Here is a 9,271-nt window from a genome sequence, read left to right as displayed (position 1 = left end):
GCTCATACTGTATAGCACTTACCGGTACTGCGAATCTGTTCCTGTCTGAGCTGAGGTAAATCACGGAATAAACGAATTAATACGCACTAATTATGTTTTACTGTACAATTAGTCCGCGGCTTTGCGGAAAACTGAAAGCATTTCCCGCTAATGACTCGTGCATCTGCGCACCCTTCTTCGGGTTGGCGAGGTGCAGATGACTATCCACAAGTTTCCTACGTCCCATGAGGCCTTGCGACAAAAAGTGGAAGCGTCGCTTCGAAGTAAAAAAAAAAAAAAAAAAAAAAAAAAAAAAAAAAAGCGGGACGTGACACTCATTAAACAGTTTACAGGTAGTCTTTCAAGATTTAGCGATCCAAACTTGCTAACGATGTGGGAAAACAACTTCAACAAACTTAAAATGGGTGAAATAACAGTAGCCTACCTCTGGGGTAGATGGTTGGCAGGATGGCCTCGTTTTTATCTATTTTATAGATATTTTTATCTTTTTATCTATTTTATAGATTCAGTTACTTAGCCCGTGATGGTGAGGCAATTAACAATTTTAAAAGCTCAGAGGTGTATCCGTATCTACACAGTGATAAACTCGGTCAGGTGACAGTGACCGGTGAAGTACAGACAGTGGGTTGTGTATATATTGCAAGGCCAACACTCCTGTAGTCATGCAACAGCACTTTTGTGGAAGGTCAGTAAAGTAAGGAGAATTAAGAGCACGAAAATCAGAGTAGCATTTACTTAAAATCTTTAGTTTAAGATTTTTGGATGATAAAATTAGAACTAGGGATGCACTGAAATGAAAATTCTGGGATGAAACAGAAAATTTATTGCAAGTGACACAAAAATTGACAGAAAATATATTAATATTAAATATATTATTTTTATTCAGTATAATCAGAGCATGTGAGCAGAGCGGTGAGCATATCAGTGAATGAGAGGTTAGCATCATTTTACCAGCGTTTGGCAGGAACGCTGTACTACACCATGTTACAGCACAGTAGGGCTATTACAAACAGAAACAACTTTATTACATAGAAATTTCCTGCCAGCTTGTTGAGTGGACTTTCCTTTTCCAGTGAGCATGAACGGGGTTGTGGCTAGAAGGCATCAAAAACAGAAACTAACAATAAATTAAATTTTCTACCTATTAGATTGTGTTTTATTAACATCTACGCATACCCCAACCCTAAACCTACCCCTTACAATAATGCAAAAATAGTATTTGTTGTACAGTGAGAGAAAAATGACGCTATATTGATGTGTGCATGCCTAGTAATTTTTGCCATGTAGCCTTAACCCATGAAATTTATTAATTGAATATTGAGCAGAGTGTCAGTGTATCTTGCGTGCTGAACACTGCTGGCGGTACGGCACTATATATTTTCTGCTCATATTTTCGTCCATTTTTCTCTGTTAGCTGAAAATGCATATTTTGGTGGCTGAAATTTCAGTGCATCTCTATAAAATACCATTGGTATACTACTTCCGCCATCTCAATGGAACCTGTACCCTCGTTCTTTTTTACAGTAGCACCCCCCGGAAACAGGTAGATAGAATGGCGCCGGTTCGAGTGGGGGCTGCACATCATTGGCTGCCAGGGAAGGTTAATTGACTTTGCGTTTAACATGCTAAATTATTCCAGTTTGCTTGCATGGCATTAGGGGCTGAAAGACTCCCTCCTCCTCAGCCGAGGTCAGCCTGGACCAGTCATTAATTAAACTTGTGACATTTAGCCAGATGAGTTTCCTCTGAGTGAGGATGATATTATTAATATTAACGACCTGTGAGAATAGAAGCTGTAACCGACTGTGTTTTTTATGGCATCAGAGAGATTGAATTTTTCTCGAGCAGCAGATTTTAAAATGAAAATGCAGGTTGTGATATGGAGATCCTGCCTCGTGCATTGTTAGTTTCCAAGCTAAATGTGATGCGTCAGGAGTTTTGTGTGTGAAAGCTTGTTCTCTGGAAGATGACTTGAGTAGGTTTTCTCTTTTCTTTAAGGCACTTCAAGCCTAGAATTTCCATGTGCTAAAACTATTTACTGTCTGGTACATCTTTAAACAGCATAATGCAGCAGATGATATGTTTGCCTGGTTAATAGACAATCATTTCTGTTATTGCCTAGACATAATAGATGGAAGATGCAATAGCGTCATTGGTTTTGAATGTCGACATATTAACATGTAGATCACTTGTAAAAAAAAAAAAAAAAAAAAATGCATTAAATGCCAAGCCCATCCGTATTTCGAAACAAAAGTGGATTGTGGTACCTTCAGAGAGACCCTTCCCCCATCTCATTGGTTTTAATACTAGGCAGCGCAGGGCCGTTATGAGCATTTCAGCTCCTCTTGTGTTCTGATAGATGGGCTTTGCTGATACATGATCTATGATGTATGCAGAGAAAGGCCAGCTCATCTTTATTCATGAGCTCGGAGCTGTGATTTCCTCTTAAAGAGACAGAGCTACTCATTTGCTGCACTTTCCTCTAGTTGCTGCTAACCTGCTACTGATGTTGTTGTGATTTTAAAACGGCACCAAAACTCTTTAAGAGCAAAGATAATGAATTTTCATCTAAATGGTTCTTGTTAAACAGATATTGTTTGCTTCAGATTTCATGAATGTTTTTCACAGAAGATTAGCCTGTAGCGGCATTATCATTATTTTTCAGTTGAGTCATTAAGAGATTCACGGACTGTGTGTCATGTTGTCCCTCTCCAGTGGAGCAGGTCGAAGCAGCTATAATGATCTCCCAGAATCGGAGAAAGCACTGGCTAGTGTTCGCTTCCAACTCATTAAAACCACTGTGGTGTTCCTTAAGACAATTCGCTTCCTTAGCATGAGAACATTGAGTGATTGGAGCAGCAAATTTTGCTGTGGATACATGCCATCTTCTATCAGAATTTCATTTAAGAACCCCATTAGATGAAAAACCGCAGGACGTCACCTGTTATCTTTCTATTTCTGGAAATAGGCTATGTTGTTTCTGTTTTCTCTTGCGCGCCATTAAAGTATGCTTCCCGCAGTAGACATTTAGAGGGGAACCTGCTAGCTATCTGTCTCTGAAATGACTTTTTAATGGCCAACTGGATTTGCTCATCTATCACAGGTCTGTGGCGCTCCTGATTCTCAGATAAACTCACATAGATTCGGTTACTAATGTTCACACAGCCACCATCGCACTGTTCTATATGCAGTTCTTTACTCGGTGTGGCAGAGAAATTCATCTGATTTGGTTTTTCTCTTACTGAATCATTATCTCACAAAGTCAGGTTGCAAAGTAATATTAAATAGCTGTGAAACCAGGGTAAGCTCATAAGGGAGATGTCACTCCAGCAGCTTTTATCCCCCAAAAATGTGCCATTCTGTCAAAGCCTCAGCATTATTTGTAAAAGAAAATCTGTGGATGTCTCAAAACACACTTATATATGTATGTATATTTGGATTGTGGGTATACTAGTTGCTAAGAATGCTGAGGGAAAATTGTTTGTGTTCCACAGAAGACAGAAAATCATATGGGTTTCATATGACGTGAGGGTGAGTAAATAATGACAGAATGACTTTAACACTGTACATTTAACCTTGGGTATATCATATAAGTAATGAAGAATAAAGGTTACTAAAATGCTGTTTGTTTTCTGAGATTATATTAATCATTTGCGATTATATAAAGCAAGATTTTTTTTGTGGATTAATTAAAGGGATTAATTTAAATTGATTAAAATATTTGAGTGACAGTAAAGACATTAGCATTATTTCTATTTATCAAAGAATTCTGTTTTTAATATGGCTAATAATTAGACATGTTTTTAAGCACCAAATCAGCTCAGGATTTCTGAAGGATCATGTGAAACTGAAGACTGGAGTAATGGCTCCCGAAGCTTTGTCATCACAGGAATAAATTTACAATATAAAATATATTAAAATACAAAAAGTAATAATATTTCACAATGTTACTATTTTTACACAAACAAATAGTAAGCATAAGAGACTTAAAAAAACACCTTTGAACAGTATTGTAGGTTAACATTTACAAATTGGTTACATGATACTCAGATGTAAATGTAACATATTCTTTAGTTATAGGTAATTATAGTTTTGTTGTTGTTGTTTTTGAATATAATCAATACTTATAATATAAATAGCGTTTTAGTTACATAATTTTTAAAAATTCTTTGTATGGAGTCTACAACATTGTACTGCAACATAACTGTAACCAAAATGTAGCATAAAATGTCATGTTTACATGCCTGTCTGAAATGTTGTTTTTTTTAATAACGTGAAACACCGAATGCCATATCCAAACATTTGCTGACTAACTTTCCCCCCGTGTTGTGGTTTGCACTGTCAGATTGACAGGGTTGCTGTATAATATTTTAGGTGAGCATCTGTCTCTACAGGGCAGGGACTGAGCCATCATGTTAGTTGAAAGGGGGCATGGGGGGGGGCTTTTTAAGAATCAAGCCTGTGAAATGAGATGCTAATCAGAGGCAGCAGGAGCATGAACGGCTACGCGTGGCTTCCGTGAATATCTCGCACTGATATGATAAATTATGCTAAATCTTCGACCCTTTGACCTTGGGGAGTCTGGCTAATGAAGGTTGGTTATATGGTTTTGAGACCCTACACCCCATGTAGAGTGAGTGATTTAAGACTGGTGGTGTGATTGTTAGTTTAGGGTGAGTTATTGAAGGGTTTAGATAGTGATATAAGTGGGCATGCTACAGGAAAAGGTGGGCAGGATGGCAAGACGTACACCAGCAGTGAGGAGGGGTCTACCCAAGCGAAGTCATTAGCATTAGAAAAGTATGCAGTGTAGTGGTTGCGCTGAGCTGTCCACATTTGATAACAGCATGAAGCGTGCCAGACAAACACACACTTAATCGTACATGACATCTCACCAGGTGGTGGACAACACCACATGTCTTTCCCTCTTTCTATTTTTACCCCCTTTCTTTTGGTTTCTTAGAAGAGAATAAATCCTTGAAGCTCTGTTTGTCCCTCAGCAATGCTTTGGGACTCGATCTATACAAAAGCTTTGGATTAGGGCTTATTCTGGCTTCTGTTTTATTGTTTAGCACATCACCGGCTAGCCTGTGCCATTCGCCACAGCAGAGCTAATATGAAAATATTTTAAAACTATTTTATATTAGAACCCCCTGCATACACACTCTGTCACTTCTTCATTATACATGATGGATAGCCCAATTTAAAAAGCTGCTGAGGGAGCCTAATTTAGGCATGAGATTTTTAACGAGATTTAACATTTCACATTCATAGCAGGTAATCGATGCAGACATTTCTATCATACGTAGACCTTGCTGCTCCAGTGTTTACATACAGATTTAAATATATCCGTCACAGAGTAATTACATTAAAGTCACGTCTAAGAATGGCCATTCTCGGGTCTGGAGGTCGGACACTGTTTTGCACTTTATTTACAAAATATTTAAGGAAAATGACATTATGATGAATATAGTTGGTGAGTGGGAGTAATATTTAAAGTGCAGTTATTTATTTCCTTTCACTTTTTCTTTTCTGTCCCGTCTTGTTCATCTCCTCTCCTTCCCATTTCTGTCCTCTAACTGTGTTTGTCATGATGTTTCTGTAATGAAAAATTTCAGATTTTTCTAATCTCTCCCCAACGCCGCGTGGAGTCTTCTCTTTTCTTTTATGGAAAATATTGCAATGTTCCTCTGGTGGCCTGTTGGCCGGGGCATGATTTATTTGAGTTATGTGTGGATGTCCAGTCCAGAATAGCCCATTGTGCAAAGCACAAAGAGGAAGGCCAGTCTCTGAAGCCAGGCAGATGGCACATCCTGGAATCAGAGACAATAGTCTTCACCCTGAGTACTATTAAAGAACGCAAAGAGCTGCATACTAATCATGCATACGTTAAACTGCTGGCCTGGCCTGGACTTCACATCCTCTGAAACATGTGGTTTATTTTATGCCTCAATATCTTAAAATCTCATTTTTATTTTCCCAAAAAGTGCTTTTAAGTATTTCATGTCACAGAGCATTGGCATTGAATATAAGTACATTATGTGATTAAAACAGTGTGCATATGTAAATATCTATACATTGAACATTCATGAAAGAAAATAAATGCATTTTTTATATTCATAAAAAATATACCAATTAAATAGAAAAATGGAATGCATTATCAAAAGAAACACAAAAAACCTTATAAGTGCCCATTATACTGTAATAAAGCACACACACACACACACACACACACATATATATATATATATCAACATAAAATGAAGTAACTGCTTAAGAAAAAGTCTGGATATTGAAACAAGACCCTCTTTTCTCGTTGTGCCATCATCTGCCCCTCTCCCCTCTCTCTGCAGGTGCATGAGCAATTTAATGAGATGCAAATGAGATATGCATACAGCCAATCTCATGTGCCATGATTAAGCGCAGGATATTAACGAATTCTCTCTCTCTCACTCTCTCTCTCTCTCTCTCTCTCTCTCTCTCTCGCGCGCGCGTTCGCTCTTTTTCTCTCTTTACATCTAGTAAATCCCATCTTTGTCTCTGTCACTCCATTGCAGGGCTACTGCAGTAAAAATAGCTACAAGAAAGAGAGAGAAAAAAAATGTTTGTCGTGTCTTGGGACATGGTGCATTGAGGAGAAAGATCCTTTCAGATTTCTGTGCAAATCTCTTGCATTTTGTTGCTGCTGAGGGAGCGTATCCTCCATTTTCTGCAACCCCCCCCCCCTCCACTGTTGCCATATTCCCTCCTCCTTTGACGCCCCCTTTTTTGTTAGTGTACATGTGTGTGTGTGTGTGTGTGTGTGTGTGTATGTGCAGTTTTTTTGGCATAATCCATTTACATAATAAAGATGAGGTAAAATTAAGATCCCCACAGGAGTAAAGAAAAGAATCCCAGCGATACAAACCTCATTAATACAGCGTGATTAGCATATCCATACATAATTGTCCACAATCGGTACAAAGAAAGACGTGAAGGCAAAAAAACCCCCAGCAAATTAAACGGCTCATTTCATGAGGTTGTTAATGTCGATTTGAACTTGTTTATCATAGGATATGCTGAAAACAATGTCCATTTTGGAACCAATCCTGTGTCATTCGACGAGAACAATGCCAATGAAAGATTCGAAGCACAAAGGTGAGTAAATCCCTTACTTCAGAAAACACCAGAAGGAAGAGGAAGAGAGAAAATCTGTATTATTTATGCTCCTCTACAATGTCAAATGCATCCAGTGAAGGACTGAATTCTTCTCACTCACTCTCATAATCTTCTCTCTGACTCAACAGGAAGTGTCGAGGATACTCAGAACAGGTATTCAAGCACAAAATCACTCATTACTACGTATATGATGGTTTAAGGTCCTGTCTTTGCATTTGGAAAGCTCTTGTAAGTCCATTAAATTGCAAAAGTAGTGCATCTACCTGGTAAATTACACCATACTAATACCGGCCAACATGTATCTTTTTGGTGTTCCCAACATACCAGAGAAAATTCACTCTTTCTTGTGTTCATTTGAGCAATCCATACTGTTTTGGTTTTGTAGTACATAAAATCCATATTCCATAATGACTTTAGTGTTTGAATTGATCTGTTGAGTCACTGTATAAGTCATGGCCTGTGGTTTCTTTAGCTCCTCCCTGTTTGCTTGTTTCCACAGTTGTTTCTTCAAACTTCTGTCTTGTCCAAAATTTGAAACAAACTTGTTTTTGTATGACAGTTTCTAGATTTTTTCCTTTTCATTCCATTTATCCTTTAAAAAAAAGAAAAACTTTATTGAATGTAAATTGTCATTGGCACAGGGTTGGCGGAGTTACTGATGGCATCCGATGACATTCCATCAGTCTGGGTTGCCCATCACTTTTGTTCTCACAAGTGTTTCTGCCATATTCCTCCTCACCACATCTGTCACACTAATTAACCCAACAAACTCTGCGAGTGTTAATTAAGCTGTCGGATCACTGTGTTTTTCAATCTTGTTTTGTGTTTCGTCCCTAGGGCTCTTTGTCTTTGCCAAGTGGCACGCGTCAGGGGCTGGTTACCGCAGGAACATGCTGGCACTCTGCCATTCCCAAGCCACCGCCAACTTCCCAGCGGCATACTGCAGTGCAGAGATCCTGGCACGCTGCCGAAGGTTGGCGCGTGCCAACGAGAATAACAAGACAAGTCGCATATCTCCATTATGACTTAGCAGATGCCATCATACCCACGATGAGTGGCGTTGCTTACTCTCTCGGGGACGTGCCTACATAGAACCAGGCATGGTCATGAAGACGATGGCGAAACGCAGGATGGCGAAGCCTGTGGGAAACAAAATGACGAGGTCGTGGTGAAGAAATCTGCGCTTTTCTGAAACCGAAAGAGGATAAAAGGTTCGTTAAGAGGCACCGCATCAGTTTAACAAAATGCATTGTATGCTCCGTTTTGCATACTCACAAAGTTGCCATGCTGACGAGCTGGCACCTGGAATCTTCAAAGAGCTCCAACTTTTTGAATCCAATGGTCGGGAACATTTCATTTGGAGGATTGGCAGCACGATGATGCCTCTCTTTTCTCTCATTATCTGTCTCTCCTCCTCTCTCCTCTATAGTGCCACCCTGCCTATAAGCCCTTTTTGGCACCGGCGCTGAGTGGATGGCACTGTGCCAACCCCGCAAAACCATGGTGTTCATTCGCCACTCTGCATCGTGTCCTTCCCCCCACACACCCTCCCTCTCTAATTCTGCAACCTTTTTCTCTATCCATCCCTCATTCAGTCGCTCTATTTTAGATCTATGTGCTCTTTTTGATGGCTGAGTGGTAGAAATGTTTTCTGATATGTGGAGCATTGTGTTTACTTCAGTACAGTGTCCCACAGCAACTTTCTTTAATGTTTTCTTGTTGCTGCTCTTCAGCTTTGTTGTGCCTTTTATTTCCTGCCATTCAAAGATCACAAGTGCACTTTTATGTCCCTTATGATTCTCCACTTCCAGAGACACCCAAGCCTGTTCACTGGGCCCCAACAAGTTGTACTCTCTTCTGTTCTGTTTTCTATTCTTTCATTTGGCAAATCTAAGCATGAAGCGTTTCGCAACAGGAGGTCTCTGAGATGCAAATGAAGCAGATTAGCATATCATTTAGTGGGATGAATATGCAAATATGCTTTGAAATTTGTGAGTTTTCAGCTTTGAACAATTCAAAAGTCTCTTATGTGTGTCTTGATACCTCTTTCTTTTTACAATCTCTGATCTCTTCTCTCTAGCTCCCTTTTTCTTGTTTACGCTTCACCTTTTTG

General features: G+C 39.3%; 1 protein-coding gene and 1 long non-coding RNA gene across 2 annotated transcripts in view; both read right to left on the bottom strand.

The window, feature by feature from the left end:
- nip7 (NIP7 nucleolar pre-rRNA processing protein) overlaps window positions 1-9,271 on the bottom strand; it is a 127,045-nt gene that overhangs the window by 115,598 nt on the left and 2,176 nt on the right. The gene's annotated exons all lie outside the window — the stretch shown is intronic.
- Window positions 6,242-8,567, bottom strand: LOC132155734 (uncharacterized). The gene is made up of 3 exons (XR_009437345.1): window positions 8,434-8,567; window positions 6,517-8,298; window positions 6,242-6,478 (listed from the first exon to the last, which is right to left on the bottom strand). It is a non-coding gene; the product is annotated as an uncharacterized LOC132155734 (long non-coding RNA).

Source organism: Carassius carassius, chromosome 13 (genome assembly GCF_963082965.1).
Source record: "Carassius carassius chromosome 13, fCarCar2.1, whole genome shotgun sequence".
Classification (NCBI taxonomy): Eukaryota; Metazoa; Chordata; class Actinopteri; order Cypriniformes; family Cyprinidae; genus Carassius; species Carassius carassius.
Note: the sequence above shows the minus strand (reverse complement) of the source record. Positions and strands in the feature narration are given on the sequence as shown.